General features: G+C 42.2%; 1 long non-coding RNA gene across 2 annotated transcripts in view; it reads left to right on the top strand.

Annotated features, from left to right (window-relative positions):
* The window catches only part of LOC141571048 (uncharacterized), a 38,710-nt gene that overhangs the window by 10,509 nt on the left and 7,042 nt on the right, over positions 1-21,159 (top strand). The window contains exons 1-2 of one of the 2 annotated variants that reach the window (XR_012495541.1): positions 6,255-6,495; positions 20,268-20,358. This is a non-coding gene — a long non-coding RNA (uncharacterized LOC141571048). Of the gene's footprint in view, positions 1-6,254; positions 6,496-20,267; positions 20,359-21,159 lie in introns of those variants that run through there. The other variant, XR_012495542.1, reaches the window with a different exon arrangement.

Genomic DNA, 21,159 nt, shown 5'->3' with positions numbered 1-21,159 from the left:
ATTAGCCAAGGTAGCTTATGCCAGAGCTCAGATGGGTAGTGCTCACTGGTGATGTCAGGAAGTGGAATTCAGCTCTCCAGGGTGTGCCCTCCTGCCCAGCATCCCAGGAACTGGGCCCCACCCTCCAAGGCTTCAGCCTCTCTCCTGGTAGCATGTTGCATACAAAATAAAGCTTGGGGAAGAATGCCTTGAGTGGTCCAGAAAGCTCAACAGGGAAAAAAGACACAGAACAAGGCAATTTGAGGTCCACAGAGCCAGAATTATTTTCATTTCCTTTTATAGTTTATATCTAGTCAAGAAAAGCCCTCCGCTAGAAGGGTTGAGGGTTCTTTCCCCATTTGGCAAATCTGTATTCACAACACTGGTCTCTGCAATAGCAGGGTGTGCAAGAAAAACTGTTAGGCTCAGTATGCCTTGAAAAGTGAATCAATATTCTTTCAGGCTCAGATGAACTATTTCTGCTGAGACCTATTTGGAAATGTGAAAAGCCCTTTGTAGGAGGAAATAGCAGTTTCTATAGAATTTTACGTTCTGGACTGTTATAGCTGTCACTTCCTGGAGACATAATTACCCTTAAAAAAATAAATGGGATCCTTTTTAGTTTATTCCAATTGGAAATCAGCCATACATATCAGAAGCTGAAGAGATAAGTACTTTTTCTTTAAAACAAAACTAAACTGGGCCATCAGATGAAGTCCTTGGTAAAGGTAGCATAGGCTAGGCAAACCATCAAACAAAGGCCAAGCCACTACATTTTGGGGCAAGTCCAGGTGCAATAGCCACACCTAAAAAGCAATGGTTATTAGGAGGTTGGAAAGGACAACCTGCCTGGCGGGTGGGGGAGAGCAGCAAAGGGAGAATTGCCATGAGTTTGCTTCTCTCCTCTCTTTGAAGCCAGACAGAGGCCTAATAACAGCCTGGAGCAGTGGTTCTCAAGTCACAGTGTGCCAAAAGAATCACCCCCATTTCTGATTCGGTGGATCTGGGGTAAGGCCTGAGAATTTGCATATTTAACAAGTTTCTGGGTGACGTTGATGCTGCTGATCAGCGACCACACTTTGAGATCCACTGGCCTGGAGAAGAAGTTGAAAAGAAGGTCGTGCTATAATCCTGGAAACCCCACTGCTGGAACTAGCCCCGAGGGGCTGTATCCCTGGGAACAGCCTTTTTCTTAACTTACAAAAAACAGATGCCTTGTTTTGTTTTGTTTTAACCCAGAGTGACTCAAACACCATGAGAAAAATTTTACTTTGCTAAAAGAAAATTATGTTAATAACATCTTTTTATGAGATGACTTAAAACACCATTTCTAGTCTCTGCATCTGGGCTGCCACCCCCATTGAAGGTCTCTGAATTCCTTTCTGTATCACCTTCCCACTCCCCCAGCCCCAGCCCCCACCGGTGGCCTGACAGAATTTCAAAATGGCTTGGTGAGGTGTTCTTAGCATTTAGAGTTAAACAGGAGTCTTAACCCTTTTTTTGCCACTATCTAGCCATGTCTTTCTCTTTCTCTCTCTGCCGTCCCATCAAGAAAAGGAGAAATTTTTTTTTAAAGATTTTATTGGGGAAGGGGAACAGTGTGTACTTCCAGGACATTTTTCCAAGTCAAGTTGTTGTCCTTTCAATCTTAGTTGTGGAGGGTGACATTCAGCTTCAAGTTGTTCTTTCGGTCTTAGTTGTGGAGGGCGCAGCTCAGCTCCAGGTCCAGTTGCCATTGCTAGTTGCAGGGGGCACAGCCCACCATCCCTTGTGGGAGTCGAACCGGCAACCTTGTGGTTGAGAGAACGTGCTCCAACCAACTGAGCCATCTGGGAGCTCAGCGGCAGCTCAACTCAAGGTGCCATGTTCAATTAAAAAAAGGAGAATTTTGAATAATATAATAAGAATGAAAATTACAATGTTTTGATAGTTATAATTCACTTGACACTTTGTACACATATTATCTCAATTAATCCCTCCCTCCCCATTTTTCACAGAGAAAGAGAAAATTTGAAAACCATAATCATTTTTGAGGATCAATATAAAAAATGGCCACATAGAAAATTCTGCAAAAACTACCACCGAAGACAGTCCCTTATGTTACTCAGTGTCCCTCATATAACAATTTATGTGAAAAATTCCTCCTAAAATTTAGTGCCTGGTAAATATGCCCCTCAAGATAATGGAATATGCATCATTTTACAAGACAGAATCAACTTCCTAACCCTTCACGTTTTTCTTTTGTTCCAGCTGCCAGGAAGCTGAGAGCTACTTATGCCAACATTATAATAACCATTTAAAGCTCAAATTCTTGGTAACATTACCTTTCACATCCTCTGCATCCTAATGCTTAAATGTTTTTTTATATAGATTATCTGTGATTAGCGTGACTGTAATTTACTATCTAAATGGGACCCTTTTCAGAACGAAAGGGAACACCATTAATAATTATTCCAGGGTGACAAATGTAAACCAGGAGCGTTCCAGGCAAACCCAAATGGGTGGTCATCCTACCTATGACTGGAAAGAGACTTGGCAAAATTATATACAAATAATATTCAGTTTGACCTCGTAGGTACAGCAGTTTAGGGTCTGATTAAACTCAAAAAGTCACCTAGAGCTGAAGATAGTTTATAATTCACAAGAAAAAACAGCAACGAAAAAGATTCTGAGTGCATTTGTGAGGCTGGGAAGGGAGAGGGTGTAGTACTGACGGTGTCCTCCACCACTTCATTTCCCAAAGCCTCTGCCTTCTAAGAACCACAGGCATGTCCTCTGGCTGCTGGCAGCTAAGGAGGGGGCTTACGCAAGCTAATCTGTTTAGAAGGAAAAGGAGGGGAGGCTTTAATCTGAATTGTGCTGTACTTTACTGAGGATTGGAAAAAAAGTGGGTTGCCCCTCTCAAAGAATCGGGTGGTGGGGCCCTGGAAAGTCCATCACCAGGCAGTCCTGGTACCATCCTCACAGGGCACGCCACCCAACATTTGCCTGCTCACACCTTGCTAAGCTCCCCCAACCCCCTGCAGCAGACACTACTGATCTACTGGTCATTGCAGCACCACGGAGGCTCAGACGGAGGCCACCCCAGGGTTGGTGCTTTCAACCAACAACCGGGTGCCCTCGTTTATACCCAGACGCACTGCTTGATGCCTTTCTCACCTTTCCCTTCTTCAGTCACAGAGGCAGGTGAGCTTGTTGTGGCCAGGTGACTTAGAGCTGAGTTTTGGGCGTTACAAGAGAAGGGTTAAGGAACAGGTGCGTTTGGTCCATGAACAGGCCTGAAAGGCCAAGTACGCACCGCCGGGCTTTCTGGCTGAAGAGTCGGGTCTGTCCGCCCTCCCCACCTCTCTGCCATACCCAGTTAAGCACCGCCCCTCTCATCCCAGCTGGGCCCCTTCCCTGGGGCCTCACCTAGGCTGGAAGAAGCCGCTGAGTCTCTTCCAAGAACTAACACTAGAGGGCGCTCTTCTCCAACCTCAGGCATGGAGCCGCGGAAGGGAAAATAGTTTCTGCTTACATGGCACTGTGAAGGGCAGGCCAAGTGTCCCTTTTCAGAGGTGGCAGCCCCTGGCCAACCCTTTTGAAGGCGCTTCTCGAGACAGACGAGGAGTCGGAGCCCAGCAGGCACCGAAGGACGCCCAAGGTGGCGGAGGAGATACAGCGCTGGGCTGGAAGTTGAGAGATACGAACGGAGGAGGGGAGGGTCTCATCTTCGTAGTCCTGTGTCTGATCCCAGCCACACCCTTGTGGAGAGCTTGTTGTGCTCTGTGCTGAACCAAGTGCCTTAGGATCTGAGGAGCTGCCCGGCGGCAGGGCTGGGAAAGACCTAATCCGGGTAGAAATACTTTCCACAAGAGATGCAACTTCTGCAAGCGATAGAATGCTTGAAGGTGGATTGTGTCCATCCTCTGACTTTGTTCTTTTTCAATATTGTGTTGGCTATTCTGAGTATGGGTAAGATTTTAACAGATAGAAATGGAGGTGAGAGCACTCAGGAGAAGAAACTAAGCAAAGATTCAATAGAGGAAATGGGACGATGCATTTGAGGACCATTGAGTAGTGCCAGCTGTCTGTACCCTAGTTTTATAAATGTAGCTATGACTGTGTTTTCTAGAAAGTAAATGCTTCCAACTACAGGTAGAATTGTTCTTTCCCTTGGGGATTGTGAGTACCTAGGCCAGGAGAGGAAGAGAGGAGGGAGACCCTAGAAGTACTTGTGACCTGGTTGTCAAGGGCATTTTGCCAGCCATGGAGGTCAGGAGTCCAGATATAATATCGTGAACTTTTGTTAATAATGTGTCCACCTTTCAGCCTGATGTAAGGACAGATAGAGAGACATCTCCTTCCCCCCTCCCCCCAGGGTTTTCCAGCTATGGGGACTCAGTAATATTTAGTGGACGGCACTGATTTGGAGTTAGGAGACCTGAGTTCAGGCTTGGGCTCTGCCTTTCTAGCCTCAGGATTTACTTCCCCTCTGTACCTCAGCTCCTTCTTCTCTACAGTGGGATGATGATAGGTGCCCTCTCAGCCTCCCAGGGGAGATATTATAAGAAGCAATAGATAATGTGTGTGCAAGCACTTTGTAAACAATGAAGCGCTACGCAAGTGTCAGGGGTTATGAAACTGAAGGTGATCCTTGAAGGAAAGGTGCTGTCAGGCCTGCAGCGCACTGTCGTCACATTTCACTACTTTCCCAAGTAGCAAGGCATGCATCTCCTCAGTGGGTTTTCGTGGATCATTAGGAGCATCAGTGAGGATGCTCCCTCTACAGACTCAGCCCTGCCCTGATTTACCTTCATTTATTTGTAAATTCCTCGAAGGCAAAGGACCTACCATTTTTCTGTATACCACATGCCTAGCGCAGTGTCTTGTTTATAGGAGACATTCAGGGAGTACAATGTTGGCTTTTTAAAAATAGAACATATCAGGGGAGACCTCACTTGATAGGTATTTATATCATGAAATCAGCTGACCACAAGCTCAGTGTGAATCAGATGGTAAAAAAAGTAAATGTGCAATGTCAAGGAGAAGCACACAGTCAATGACTCAGCCATTCCGGCCACGGCTACTTTCCTTAGAGAAACTCCCACACACGTGCTCAAGGAGTTATGATTAAGAGTATTCACTGCAGGGCGGCCGGATGGCTCAGTTGGTTAGAGCATGAGCTCTGAACAACAGGGTTGCCGGTTTGATTCCCACATGGGCCAGTGAACTGCTCCCTCCACAACTAGATTGAAGATAAGGAGCTGCTGCTGAGCTGCAGGAGGGGCGGCCAGATGGCTCAGCTGGTTAGAGCACGAGCTCTCAACAACAAGGTTGCCAGTTCATTCCCACATAGGATGGTGGGCTGCGCCCCCTGCAACTAAGATTGAAAGCGGTGACTGGACTTGGAACTGAGCTGCACCCTCCACAACTAGATTGAAGGATGACTGATGGGTCCTGGAAAAACACACTGTCCCCCAACATTTCCCAATAAAAATTAAAAAAAAGAAAAAGAATATTGACTGCAGCATTGTTAGGGAAAATTGGAAACAACCTAAATGCCCATCGAGAGGAGTATGAATAAATGCATTGTAGAAAATTCAATGGATTGCTAAGTATAGCAGTTAAATGAATCAATATAGATAAATCTCAAAAACTTAAGTTATAGAAAAATATATACAGCGTGTCACAATTTACATGAAGTTTAAAACATGCAAAATGATGCTATCTGTTCTTTTCTAATTCATACATTTAACCATCATAAAAATATTCATGGGAAAGATGAACACCAAGTTCATGATAATGGTTTCTCCAGGGAAGAAAGGGGAGGTGATGGGAAAGGGGTGCCTGGGGGCTTCAATTGTAGCTGTAATGTCTAAGTCAAATGTGGCTTAAAATGTGACTTTAAAAGTCTGAAGCAGATGTGACATCATATTAGATTGTCAAAGCAGAAAGGTGGGTTCTTAGGTGATTCTTTTAGTCAGTACTGTTTATATACCTGATATATTTCACAAATTGAAATGACCTTTGTCAACAAGGGCAGAGAGGAAGGTTTAAATGAAGCTTAGGCTACCTTAATAAAGACAGTGTGCCCCAGACAAGAAAAGTGATCACTCAATTCTGCCAGGTGATGGCACCATACTCCCCAGGGGACCCTGACGAACTGGAGCCCACGGGGGTGGGGAGGGGCAGGTGCTGAAGGGCCCGGGATCCATCTCCAGTGAGGAAAGTTGAAGGAACAGGAAATACTTAACTTGGAAGAGAGGGACTCCAAGGGGCATATGACCACAGCTTTCAAATACCTCAAGTGGGGCAGGAAGCACATGCGATCCTTTTGAACCCGAGTAAGGAAGTGGGATAGAAGCTGAGAGGGAGAGGAGGCTGATTCAATTCACCCTCAGTCACAGCTGTTGGACTCTGGACCCCAGCAGCTAGATGAAGTCTGAGCACTCTCCACCGGCAGCGATGAGGAAGAAGAGCTGATCTTGCAAGCTCTGGGGATGCTGTAAAGAGGATTCCTGCCCTGTGTCAGAGGTTGCCTAGATCACCTATAAGATCCTTTCTAATGCTGAGGTCCTTACAAATAAATTCAAATTTGTATGAAATTTTAAAAAATTTTGTATGCACTTATAGTTTAAAACTATAACCCAGCATTTATTTTTTAGTGTTGATATCCCCAAAGATAATAGCAAATATTATTCTTTCATCATTTATCATATTTTCCAGAGATATTCTTTTTTCCTTTCTTTCCCCCTATTTTCCTCTGAGCATGTCTCTGTTGCTGGTGGTTTTGCCCCTATGTTTGTAGACCTCTGTCTGCATCTCTTGTGTTTTTGTCTTTCCTTTCTGGTTCACTCCACTCTGTTTCTCACTCATTTCCTCTCTGCCTCCCTCACCTCACCCACCTTCATCTCCTTCTACTAAATCTCTTTTTTTCAAGAAGCATCATTCCATGTATATATATTTTAATATTTATTGCTTTATTGAGGTATAATTTCCATATAATAAAATTAACTCATTTTAAGTGTACAATTCAATAAGTTTTGACAGAGATATTCACTCAGGAAGCCACCACCACACCAAGACACCATTTGTCACCCATTTCTATTAGCACATTCCCGGGGCCCTTTGCAGCCAGCCAATCCCCTCCCCTATCCTCTGGCACCTGGGAACACTGTTTTGCTTTCTGTCACTATTGTTTTGCCATTTCTAGAATGTTATATAAATGGAATGATATCATATTTAGTCTTTTGTGTTTGGCTTCTTTCACTTAGCATAATGCTTTTGAGATTCATCTGTTCTTGTATGTATCTGAGTACTATTCCATTGTGGATTTATCACAGTTTGTGACATTCACCACACAGATATTCATCTGTTCACCAGTTGATGGATATTAGGGTTGTGTCCAGCGTGGGTCAATGAGAAAAAAGCTGCTATGAACATTCGTGTAGTAGGTCTCTACGTGGACATAGGTTTTTATTTTTCTTGGGTAGATACCTAGGAGGGAATTGCTGGGTCATGTGGTATGTGTGTTTAACTTCACAATTGTCAAACTGCTTTCCAAAGTGGCTGTACTAATTTGAATTCCCACCAGCAATGCCTAAGAGATCCTGTTGTTCCACATCCTCCCTAACACTTGGCATGTCAATCTTTTACTTTTCTTTTTTTTAATCTTTTTTCATTTTAACCATTCTAGCAAGTATGAAGTCATACCTCGTCGTGGTTTTAATTTGTATTTTTTCGTGTGTTTCTTAGCCACTCATGTATCTTCTTTGATGAAGTATCTGTTCAAACCTTTTCCCCATTTCTTTAATTGACTTGTCTTCTTATTACTAAATTGTGAGAGTTCTTTATATATTTAGAATATGACTTCCGTCAGATATGTTCCCAGGTATTTACCTCCCAGGCTGGGCTTCCCTGTTCATTTTCTTAACAATGTCTTTTGAAGAGGAAACATTTTTTAACTTGATGAAGTCCAATTGGTAATTTCTCTTTTAGGGTTTGTGCTTTTTGTGTCTGATTTTTGCCTAACCCCAGTTCACAAAGATTTTGGCCTAGGTTTTCTCCTAGAATTTTTAGAGTTTTAATTCTTTTGTTTAGGTCTATGACTCATTTCAAGTTATTTTTTATACATGATGTGAGGTATGAGTGGAAGTTCATTTTTCTAAATGAATATCCAATTGTGTTAGCACTATTTGCTAAAAAGACTATTTTTCCCCCATTGAATGACCTCAGTACCTTAGTCAAAAGTCAATCAACCATGCATGCGTGGATTTATTTCAGGTTTCCATTCTTTCTTCAGTCTATATATCTGACCTTGATGCTACTCCCACACTGTCTTGATTATTGTAGCATTATAGTAAAACAGGAAAAAAACAACAAAGAACAGAATGGATAAGAAGAAAACAAACAGTAAGTTTGGTAGATTTAAATCTATATCTTTTTTTCTAAATATCAATATCATCACTATGCAAATAATTTTTGGTTGACAGATATTTTTTATTATAGTACTTTAAAAATACCACTTCATTGTTTCTGGCTTGCATGCTTCCTGATAAAAAGAAGTCATTGTCACTTTTATCTTTGCTCTTTGGTACTCATTGTTTTTTCTAGTTTCCTTTAACATTTTCTCTATATCTTTAATTTTTCAACAGGTTGATCATTACATGCCTGGTGTGCTTTTCTTTGTGTTTAATCTTTTTTCGGGTTTTCTCAGCTGTTGACTCCGTAGTAGGTCCTTTGTTTGTTTGTTTTTCTTTCATTAACTTTGGAAAATTCTCAGCTATTATCTTTTCAAATGTCTCTTGTACCCAATAGTTTCTCTTTTATCATTTTTGGGGACTCCAGTGACATGTATGTTAGACCATTTGATATTGTCCCAGGGCTCTTAGAGGTATGTTTTTCATTTTTACCCTTTTTTCTCTTTGTGTTTCAGTTTGCCTAATTTCTCATCTATCTTTAAGCCCACTGATTCTTTCTTCTCCTGTGTCTGTTCTGCTCATAAGAATGTCAAAGTAATTCTTTGTTTTTGATACTGTGTTTTTCATCTGACATTTACATTTGGCTAGTTTAAATAGCTTTCATCTCATTGCTGAAATTTCCCACTTGTTTATGTATGTTGTCATTCTTTCTACTAGTTCCTTTAATATATTAATTATATTTATTGTATGAGTTTCCTGTTGGTGTTGTAACAAAATACCACAAACCTAATGGCTGAAAACAACATAAATTTATTATCTCACAGTTCCAGATGTCAATAGTCAGAGATAGGCCTTCAAGGGCTACAATCAAAGTGTCAGCAGTGCTGCATTTCTTTCTGGATTTTCTAGGAGAGACCTTGTTCCTTGCCTTTTTCAGTTCATAAAATATTGTCACCACAAATACATACAAGTCCCCCTTCTTATTTTATCTCTATATTCCCTTTTATCCCAGTTCCAGCTCTCATTGCTTTCTCTGTCCCCTATGTATGTAAACATCCTAATGTATTTAATGTGGATCTTTTTGTTTTTGTTCTTACAAAATATATTCTGTTGTTTGATACACATGTGTCTGAAATTATATCAATGTTCATATGGTTTATATCTTATTTGGTTTCATACTTTTTAAATGCAACAGTGTATTTTTAAGATCCATCCATATCATTAACATACCACTAATCTTTTGCTTTTAAGTGCTGCTTAGCACTTGGTGGTGTGTACACACCATGATTTATTCTGTTATTCCAGTGATAAACCCACAAATAACACTGCAAGAAATATTCTCTTACAGGACCCCTCATGGACTTGTATGAGATTTTCTTTGACACAAACGAGGAGAGGAATTGCTGGGTGATAGGATATATATGATTTGACTAAATCCTTATTCTCTCCAGAATGGCTGCCCCAGTACCCCTTCCACCAGTTGTTCAAGAGGTTTCCTATAATCCACAGCCCCACAACCCTTGGCATTATTTACACTTGGCATATATTGACAGAGCTTTCTAACCTCTGTCAATCTAGTAGGTATAAAGTGATGCCTCTTTGTTATTTTAATTAGTCCTGCTCTGATGACTCATTTAAGTCAGTTTCCCTTTGATCTATGTGACTCTCAGTTGGTGTTTTTTCTCTTGTGTATCCTCAATTGAAAATGGTTCCCAGGCCCTTTTTAGAGCTTCCCACAAGTATTATTTGGTCTTTCTACCGTGTTTATTGTCATCGTTGATGATAATCAGATGTAATCAGAGGCAAACTAATTCTTTCCTCCAATCACTGGCTTACATGATAAGTGGGATGATGGACGTGCAGGTGCCTGAATTTCAGACTGAGGCTTCCATCAACAAGACTTTTCCTACAATAGTGTTAGTTTTATTTGTTATTGCCATAAGTAATTAAATAGCAATACTTTTTAATCATCATATTTGGGGCTCTGTACTCAAGAAGAGAAACCATTTCTTTCTCAAGGTATTTGCTAATGATATTGAAATTCGTTATTTAAAAGTCATTATTCTCTCTTTTACTTCTCTGGGAAAGACATATGCACCTGCATGAATTACCTGTTTGAGAATCCAAGGTTGTGTCTTGAATGTGTGTGCAATTCTGCAAGGGAGGTCAGGCCTGTGGAAGAAGTTGGCTTAAAAGTGGAATTTAGAAAACAGATGATACTCTGTCCAAATGCTCTCTCAGTAACAAACCAAATTAAAAAATGACATAAACATCCTCTAAGTACTTTTTATATTTCTAAAGAACATTTTAGGCATCATACTAAAATGCCATTGCTTTTAGCATTATTGACTAAACACAAGTTAAGCAAGATCAGGATCAAACTACATAAATCCTCCAGAGATGGAGTCTTCTAAGGTCAGCTGTGTAGTCAAATTTCCCTTTGTGAGTCCCTGGGATTGCTATCATACAAAATCCAGAAACTGGTTTGTAAGGGTGGGTCATCAATTTCTCTACTCATCTGTCATTTCCATCCTGGATGTTTTCTGAGTTCTACCTAGATTTTCACAGTACCTATATAGTCTCCTCTTTCTAGTATAGTCTGATCTTCTGCATAGGTGGGCAAATATTGCAACTAGATGAACTACATTTGGCAAGGACAGTCTGATGCTTTAAGAAGCAAAAAATGTGCCTCTCTACATCTCACCCCCACTCATGCACATCACCTCAGTTATAGTTATATTAGTGAAGAGTAGGGCTACCATAATTTTAGAAGACCAACTTGCTGGCAGCCAGCCCATTGTTTAGTAGCAGGAGGGAAAGCTGTGTCCAGGGTCATAGTATGCCATTGTACAGTTTATGTCACTGTACCTAAAGGCCTAGTAAGGCTGGCAAATGGTTCTGACTTAGAGATGGGTCTTCCCAGAAGGGGCAACATAGATGTGCCCTGTAAGCTACCAGAGGCCTCACAAGGTCAGCACTGGACATACAAGGGCCAGACCCAGGGCTTAGGGAAGGCTAACAACAGGCTCAGGTTGCTGTGCTATCCTGAGCCAACACTGTATTCTCAGTTGTACCCTGTAGAAATTATATGCTTAGCAGGCTGCCTGAAAAATTGCAGATGAATGCCTTCAGATCCTGTGAGAAAAGTGCTGCATCAGTGGTTCTCAGTGGGGAAGGGAGGAGTCTGCCCTCATGGGACATTTGCCAATGTCTAGAGATGTTTTTGATTGTCACCACTGGGGGCTACTACTGGTGGTTAGAGGCCAGAGATGCTGCTAAACATCCTACAGTGCACAGGACATTCTCCCACAATAGAATTACCTGATCCAAAATATCAATAGGGACACTATTGAGATACCCTGGGTTACATGAATGAAAGAGGAATGAGTTTCCTCCACAGGGGACGTGTGGGTAATAATGTGGTTATTTTAATCTAATATTTAAGAGAAGCCAGCTGTGTATTTAACATTTCCCTTAACGTGAAGGTTCTTCCTCTATCTCAATCCTACCTCATCCCACCCTCATTTTCTTCCTACCTGTCCTCGCGTTGCCCTAAGACAAGATGCTCAAAACAAACTTCTGAATATGATTGTGTGAGTGTCTGTGTGCATATATGTGCACATGTGTAAGAGAGAGAAGCAGAGACCCGCTGAGTAACAGAGAAAGTAAGTAAGCATAGTAAGTGCTCAATAAACACTTGCTCAATGAATGAACATGGAGGTTAGAGGCATTCCCCTAGCTGTCAGTCCCTTGCCAGAAATTTACACTCTGATGGCTGCTCCTCAGGAGATGTAATCATTTTTTAGTGTTGCATAACAAATTACTACAAATTTAGGGGTTTAAAACAACACAGATGCATTATCTGACAGTTTCTGTGGGTAAGGAGTCCAGGTACAGCTTAGTTGGGTCCTCTCTGTAGGGTCTCACATGGCTTTAATCAAGGTGTCAGCTGTGGCTGGGTCTCAGCTGAGGCTCTACTGGGGAAAGGGCCACTTCCAAGCACCTCAGATTGTTGGCAGAGTTCAGCTCCTGTGGCTGTGTAATTCAGGGCTTCAGTTTCTTACTAGCTGTTGGCTGCCCTCAGCTCCTAAAGCCCATCTACAGCCCCCTGCTATGCGAGGCTCCCCAACGTGGCCACTTCCCAGGAAGAGAGACAGAGGCTCCAGCAAAATGGTCACTACAACTTAGTGTAATATACTAATGCAGTCACATGTACATAATCCCCCACATCCTGTCACTTTTCCCATATTCTATTGATTAGAAGCGAGTCACAGATCCCACCCACTCAACAGGCGGGGATCACACAAGGGCATGAACACCAGGATTTGGGATCATAGGGGCCACTTTAAGAGAAAGTCCATCACAGGAGCTGATTGCTGGTGGTAATGCTCCTCCTTTGAAGACCATCAATCCCTTGGTCTTATGTACACCTCAACCTCTGCACATGTGTTTGCCTCCCCCACAAGATCAGGGGCAGAGACTGTTCTTGTTTATCTTTAGAGTCAGTTTCTAGTGCAGAGCTTGGCACATAGTAAAACATCAGTTTTGGATGAATGGGTGGATGGATGGATGAATGAGTGGATGGGTGAATGGATGGATGGATAGATGGCTAGTGAATTGATTTATAGATAGGTAGATGGAAGGAAGGCAGAAAAGAAGGGAAAATGTGGTAACAAAACACCTGGACAGAAGGAGTACAGCCCTCACCTGACAGTGGCGCCACTCACGGTGAAGTACATAGGTGCCAACAATAAGTTATACATCTGCTCACAGTCCCAGCCATGCTCCTGAGACTGCCACGTGGAGTCTTTCGATCAGGGCGACCAAGAGACCAGAGGGAGGCAGTCCCTCTTTGCCAGATCTTCTTTTTTCTCCTCAGGAAATAGGAGTGGAAAACATCATGAGGGACATCCAAATGTTCCATGTGTGAGGGCCCCAATGAAATCCTTCAGCTCTTTGTGACTTTGGCTGGTCTGGAAGTAATGTCCAAAGAAATAAACTGGAGGAAGAAAGCAAAAAGAGGATTCCTTTGTAATGCTCTCCAAGGCTCTAGGCAAAGTCTTTGATAACAAAGGATTTTAAAAGTGCTTCATGCAGTAAAAATCAAGTTTTGAGCTGAACCTCCTTGAACAACTACCTGCTACAGGGTGGGATGGTGAGTCAAGGCTGTTTCAGGCTTTGGCCTCTGAGGCCAAGATGGCAGCCAGATCCCGGGCACATGCTAGCGCTGCAGGCAGGGTCTCAGGCTATCATTTCTCTGTTGGAACTGGGGGAAGGCTACACTTTGGCAGACTCTATTAATGTTGCTTAACGTGTTTTCCACTCAGTAATGCCTCATGGGAGGAGAGATTGTGACATATTTTCTGGCTGAGAGCTTTAGACTGGGTGACCTTAGGTTAAACCTTTACATATGCATACATGTTTCCCCTTTGCTTGAATTTTAATGATTTCTTTTTCTCACCTGATCCATGACAGGTAATTTGCCATGGAAAGGCGATTTATAGCCAAGGTAAGTGAGTTGTAACAAGGTCCCAGTAGAGGCTGTGATATTTATGTCTTTGCTAATCAGGACCAGACTGTGAAGGCTGAGGAACACCTTTGTTTTTAAAGGTGACAACACCCTTTTGCATGCGTCCATGTTTGTAAAAGCCTTTCTAAGAGAAATCTGGGAAATGTTTGGTGCTTAGTCTCCCTAGGAGTAGATGAACCCCAGAAACAGAGATATCCTGATCCACAAAGACAATGCCGGATTCCAAAGTAAGCTGCTAACTGTCAGATATAAATTTCAGCCTAGATTCCCCTTCCTGTGTTTTCTGTATAATTTGTCAGCGTGCACCTGGCTAAAGGAGTTCAAAGCAGACTGGAGAAGCCATTGAATGACAGTGGAATAGTGCATTGCTTTGAGAGCAAACCTTAAGGAGAACTTGGAATTTCCAAAACAATGTTCATCTTGTTTTGAAGGCAGTATCCTCATTTGAGAAGAAAGGGGCTTTAATCTGTTCCTCATCCCATTGGCTTCTCTCCTAGCTTTTAGTTTGCCTTCTTCCTCTAATCTACAGAATTCCAAACATGAGGAGCATAGTTCCTCTGGATCCAAAGCCCGTAACTAGATCTGTAACCATCAAGAGAAACATTAGAAGACCCACTAGTTCCCTGCTGGGGTCTCTATGTCCTAAGCCCACACTTCACGCCCCGACCTTTAAAAGCTTTAAAAGCTGACTTTGCATGGATGGAAAGCTTCTACCGTGTTATGTTATGTTATGTTATGTTATGTTATGTTATGTTATGTTATGTTATGTTATGTTATGTTATGTTATGTTATGTTATAGACCCAGTCTTAGAGTAAATTAAGACTGGGTCTTATATTAATTTTTGCTCCAAAAGACACATTAGAGCTGATTGTCCGGCTAGGTCTTACTTTTGGGGAAACACGGTATATAAAGTAACCAATAGGCACCAATTCTCCTGCTGTGTGCACAGCAATTTGCTTGGCATTATGAGAAGAATCAAAGGGAATAAGGTCATGGTCCTCACACTCTGGTGACAGATGTGAATTATTCCAGAGTCACCAGGAACCCCTAGCCAGGGAACTGACTGTAACTGGGGAACAGCTCCAAAGTAGGTGATACTGGGTGCTCACAGCCTGAGTGGATTCATCCCACATTTCAGGGCAGCATTAGAGAAAATGCAGGGCCATCACCTTACTGTGTAGGAGAGAGTGTATGCGTACACACACACATACACACACACACTCACGCACACACACGTACGCACCAGTTATTCCTCCCAAGCATGTTCTCTCAGGGGCCACCCTGTATCCCATCCCTTCACCTGACTCCTATCTTAATTGACAGGATTTTGATGGCATAGCCTGGGCTCACTTTCAATAAATAATCCTGCATAAATAGGTAAAATGCATGACTGGCTTTCAATTTATTCCTCCTTTCAACATCAGAACAAAAGGAAAGAAAAAGATAAGACTCAACATCCTAATCTCCCAATGAATCTGATCATCTCCTCCTGAACGTGGGTCTCTTTGACTGCTAGTTTTCCATTTCTCCTCATATTTCTTCTCAATAAATGTAACCTCTCTGAAATATTTTTCAGATGGATGAAAACCTACAACAAAAACTGCTTTCTTAATAGGTCTACATCCTCTCAACTTTCTAATATTTAAAAAGGCATTTGGATACAAAGGCCTTTCCGTCTATCTTAGGTCCTGGCCCACTCTTCTCTATTTACAGAGCCCCTCTCATTTAAAAGCCAGTTGTGTTTGTTTACTTGATATTTTGGTCTACCCTCCGCTGTTGGACTGTAAGCTCCATGAGGGCAGACCACGTCTGTTCTGTTCCCCATCGTACCCCCAGTACTTAGCAGAACATCTGCCATATAGGAAAATCTTGTTAAAATATTTATTGACTATATACATAAATAAAGTAGAATGTTCATAATAAGTGATATATCATGGTTTCCTTAACCAATTAAAGGTGAAAGGCAGGGCACAGCAAGAGTGGAGGCTAAGCAATGCCAGCTATGTCAGAATTGGGTTTTGGGAAATTGGAGTAGAGTGCAAAGAAGCTAACAAAGCTGACAAGTCAAATGAAGGTGCCTGTAATCATGGCAGTAAATGCCCACAACTAGCTCAGGAGTCATTGAAGTGGAGGGCGAGTCCAGAGGAGGGTGGGGCAGTTGTAAGCCTGGTCACTGCTTCATACCAACGCAGTGAGCCAGCAGATAAAGACAATGTGTGTGAGCTGCAAAATGGCGGCTGCTTCGCTTCCACCCTCCAACTATTACATGACAATCCCTCTTGTGGCCCACTCTAACCAAAAGCATACAGAAAAGGAAATTGTAGAAAATATGTTTCAGCCTAGACAAGTTGACACATGACAAAGGTATTACGGTAGGCACTCACTGTTTGTTGAAATAATGCTTGAATGAATGAATGAACAAATGAACTGGCATGGCATCGAGAGGTACTCGTCAATCTAGTCCCATGGGAACGAGAGCTCCGTGAGGGATGGCATTTTTGTCTGTTTCATTCATGGCTATATCCCCAACACAGAATGGTGGTGCCTGGCTCACGCTTAATAAAATGTTTTGGAATGAATATTGAATGGACCTGTGTGGAGTCATTAGAAGACACAACTGAATGAAAACTTTCCTTTGATATAGGGTGTGAGAAATGCATGAGGAGCCATTTTATACACTTAGTATAAACGGAACAAAGGAAAAACCTTATCTCCTTCTCTCACAACATATCTCAGGGGAGCAACATATAAAACTGTTGTAGTGACAGTGGAGCAAATAACAAAAATAAAGCCAACTCAAGAGAAGCTTGGCTACTGAGAGCCAAGAATCCTTGTTAAAGGGAAAAAGAGGGGAGATAAAAAGTTAGAAGAGCTTTATTCACGACCTTCCTCAAAGTCTACGTGTGGAGCTACAAAGCAGAGTAAATCCTTGATGGGCATTGACCTGCTGTGCAACCTGGACAGGCCACAGATCCCGAGGCCCAGAACCAGTGACGCACAAGCAGCCTGCATCCTGAGGTAGTTCAGCGATCAGACTCCTAGAACTTGGTGCTGGGAGGTCTCAAGGTTTAACTAGCTCCGATTTTCCACTTCTCAGTCAGAGGTCTTGCACGAGCTCTGATGCAATTGCAGCATCTCTGTCACCTTTTTGTCTCCCTGCCCCTCCATAAGGTCTCATTTTTGTTTTAAAAGATACGCACCTCTCTACCTCAGTGACTCTATCTCTATTTATCAGAAATACCAAATGCTAACCATGGTACTCACTGACTGGTTGGATTATTGGCTCCTTTGTGCTTTACTTCTTTGTGCTTTCCTGTGTTTTCCACATTTTTGTTCATCGAACATGAATTACGTCTATTATCCCAGACACAAAACTGTTACAAAGTGTTTTTATGCACTATAACTAGGGTGGCTGGAGCAATGGAAAATGATTTTTGTATGTTTTTAAAATAAATACTGCCAGCAGCATCTTCCATCTCAGCATGAGCCAATTAAAGTATAGATGCTACTACTAAGCTACAATGTCATTGGCAACTAAGATACCTGTGGTACCTCAACAATAAAGTACTTGTACTTGATACTAGAATCTCTTTTAGACATAGAACCCTGGGGAAGTTTATCATCTGCCAAATGTTATTGGTTTTCAACTTGAATTAGACTTTCTTTGATCTGTATACCTTATATCAACTAAAAGACTATATACGTTAGTTGTCCACAAAAATACAAAAAATAGACAAAAGAAGATAACTTTCATTTGTTATGTATAGTATCTGCAGAATTACATGGCTAAAGGTTAAAGAAAAGATGTTGAAAATGGTGTCACTGGACATGAAAAATGCAATTATCACTGTGTCATGGATCTAATAAGGAGCAAAAAGTAAAAAAAAAAAAAAAAAAATGAAAATTGAACTAAATATTTGGCTTTAAATTAAAACCAGGGCATATTTCATTTGTGGCAGTATGGATGGACCTGGAGAGTATTGGGCTGAGTGGAGAATGTCAGACAGGGAAAGACAGATGCAATGTGATTTTGCTTATATGTGGAATCTAAAGAACAAAATAAACCAAACAGAAAAACTCACAGGTACAGAGAACATTTGGATGATTGCCAGATAGGAAAGGGTTGGGGAGTGGGTAAAAGAGGGGAAGGGATTAAGAAGTACAAATTGGTAGTTACAAAATAGTCATGGGGATGTGATATAAAATAAAACATAAGGAATATAGTCAATAATATGGTAATAACTATGTGTAGTGCCAGGTGGGTACTAGACTAGTCAGCGGGATCACTTCTTAAATTATATAAATGTCTAACCACTATGCTATAAACCTAAAATTAATATAAAATAATATTGACTGTCAACTGTAATTTAAAATTTTTTAAAAGGAGGAAAAGCTGAAGAGGAATAAGAGGTTCAAATTTCCAGGTATAAAACAAATAACTCGTGGGGATGTAATGTACAGCATGGGGAATATAGTCAATAATATTATGATAGCATGGTACAGTGTCAGATGGTTGCTGGACTTATCATGGTGATCACTTCTTTAGGTATATAAATGTTGAATAACTATAGTGTACACCTGAAACTAATATAATATTATATATTATCTATATTTTAATAAAAATCTTTTCAAAAAATCAGGGCATAAGCATATCTGAGGACCAAACTTTGTAATTCATCCCTATTTTCATGGCTGGTTAAAATCTACTGCCAGTACAAAGGATCACCCATATCTCTCTAAACAAAGCACTAGAGGTGACCTAAGTAAAGTGGATATGGAACGTTAAGATCGTGCTAGACTTTGGAGAGCTAAACCTTATTGTGTAAGTTTCCTCCTGCCCTGATTCTTGGTAGAGGTGAGTCAACAAGTGGCAAGCACACTTCTGTCCCCAAGTCACAGCCTTGGTCTTCCTCTGCTTGTCTTCTTTCCTAAGGCTTCTTCCTTGTTTTATCCCAAAGTTTGGCAGTTCAGCCAAGCAGGGCCCAGGGCCCTCCTGAGGGGTGAAGGATCGGTGTGAGGACAAGCTCATTGGCCTCTTCCTTCATTTATATCCAGGTAAAAGTGTTGGAAAATGAGTATCAAGGGCAGCCTTGGGAAGGGGTGTGAAGGATAGAAACAGAGGAAGAGTCAGGAAAAAGACTCTCACTGCCTGAGCAGCGTGTGGAAGGGAAAGGACCAGCCCTCTTGTGAGGGGAGAATGTGGGGAACACTGAGTTCCTGGTTCGATTTGCAGTACATGACAGCATGACCTTTTTTCCCTGCAAAACACCTGTCAAAAATCAGCCAGGTACTTCTTTCTCCCCTCTTCAGGTTGGCTCAGGACTCTCACTAAAACCCCAAGGCTGATCCTGATCCTACCTCTCGAGGCTTATCATTAAAAGTCTGTCGTTCTCCTGGAGTCCAGGGCGTCAGCTCTCAGCCACACTTAATTATAGTGTATTGATAATCAACCCTCCCTCTCAAATAATCAGTTCTGCAATTTGGTGGAAGAACCAACCAGACCACTCGGGTCCTGCAAATACACTAACCCATGGGATCATGGGATGTTCCCCTTCTTGGCCAGTTATGTGCTAGAGAGCCAGACATTTACATTCACCAAGCACCCCCTAGACCCAGTGCTAAACAAGCTGAGACCCTGAGAACCACACACAGATGAAATTCTCCTGGTGTCAAAACAAAGTCAATGAGGACAAGATGTGCTTGGAGTTTGACTCCATCTCTTCTGCCTTGTGGTGAGTTACTACAGTTCATCCAGAAAATAGTTTGGAATTTGCATCATCTCCAAATCCTGCCCTGGGGAATCTGTGACTCTTGGCTTCCTTACCGCTCTTTTGTGAACATAAGATAGGTTTACTAATCACACTCCGGGTTGCACCACTATTATTATTCCCACCAGAGTAATCCAGCGCAGAAAAATAGAACCTGTGTTTGGCATTTCCTATTGCAAGGTCAACAGTTTCACCTGGTAGTAGACGCTGTTTACCCAGGACCATGGTCCTCTCCTGGCTGAACCTGGAGGGCCTGTAGCAAACAGTCTCAAAATAGAAGCATCTTCCCCAGTTGCACTCTCCATGTGCCCTTTTTCCTTACCCTGTGGCTGTCTCTCTGGCTCCCCTCCACCATGCTGAGTGCACACATAGAAAAGAAATGGGGACCCAGTGAGTCTTGGTGCTTCTGAGAAGGCCCACAGGCCTGGTGATAGCGGATGGTTTGTGCAGCCAGTGGACTTCATCTAAAGATAGGTACAGAGTTTTGTAGGGATCCAAGGGTTTTAAAGCTATTAATATGTCCCTCCCCTAACTTCCTTTTTGGACTCCCCTGACCTGCCTGGGGTCCTGTCTTCTTTCCCTTTTAGGTACCAAGTCACAGTCATAGCATGTTCAAGTGGCCAAGGAAGAAGATGAAACTTTGATCTGGGTGGAGGAAGTGCCTTGCCACCATCAGCCGTAAGTCGATGACAAACCCTCCTGCCTTGATTCACAGACCTGTGCTCTTTCTAGAAGCCCTAATGTGAAGAAGATTCTTTTACTGAGCTGTTATGGAGATTCTTACAGATTCAATCCCTGGGTGCAGATACTAATGGCCTGTCCAGATATTAAAATCAAAACAAGACAAAATAGGATAAGCCATAGTTGGCTACAACATCATTAAGAGGAGACTGCAAACTCCCTCATCCCCAAGAGTCTCAGGGGATCTAAGGAGGGACTAGCAACACAGTGGACATGTTCAGTCACATGAATTTTTCCTTCCCTCTCCTATCCACCCAGCGACCACTCACAGCATGCTTCATACCTAACACTGTGTTGCTCTCGGTCTCTGTAAAATCATAGACACTCAGGATAGGAAGGGGTCTTAAAGAGAATGCAGAACAACCAACTGGCTGGGTCCATATAAGATCACATATGTTAGAAGCAGCTGCAGGTCTGAAGGCAGCCTCGACTTTAAACCCACAATTGTGTCCACAGATCCTGGTGAGGCCTGAAGATGCAGCAGTTACCTGGTTAGTTAGTCTGAATAGGAAGCAGTTAAGCTGTAAATTTTAAGCTGGAATGTTCACTCTGCCGCTTGAATTAGTCTAGTTGGCAGCCTAAACTGCAGGACTCGTATAGTAGAACTGGAAAGTGTCCTCCACTTGTAGGACTTTCAATTCTAAAGTCCAGAGGATATCCCCCTGCTCTGCCACATGTCCTAATGTAACCCTTCATCCCCTGGCCCATTTCCTCAGTTCATGCTGTCCCTGGACCAGA

This window comes from Rhinolophus sinicus, linkage group LG01 (assembly GCF_036562045.2).
Source record: "Rhinolophus sinicus isolate RSC01 linkage group LG01, ASM3656204v1, whole genome shotgun sequence".
NCBI classification, from domain to species: domain Eukaryota; kingdom Metazoa; phylum Chordata; class Mammalia; order Chiroptera; family Rhinolophidae; genus Rhinolophus; species Rhinolophus sinicus.
This window is presented reverse-complemented; position numbering and strand designations above follow the sequence as displayed.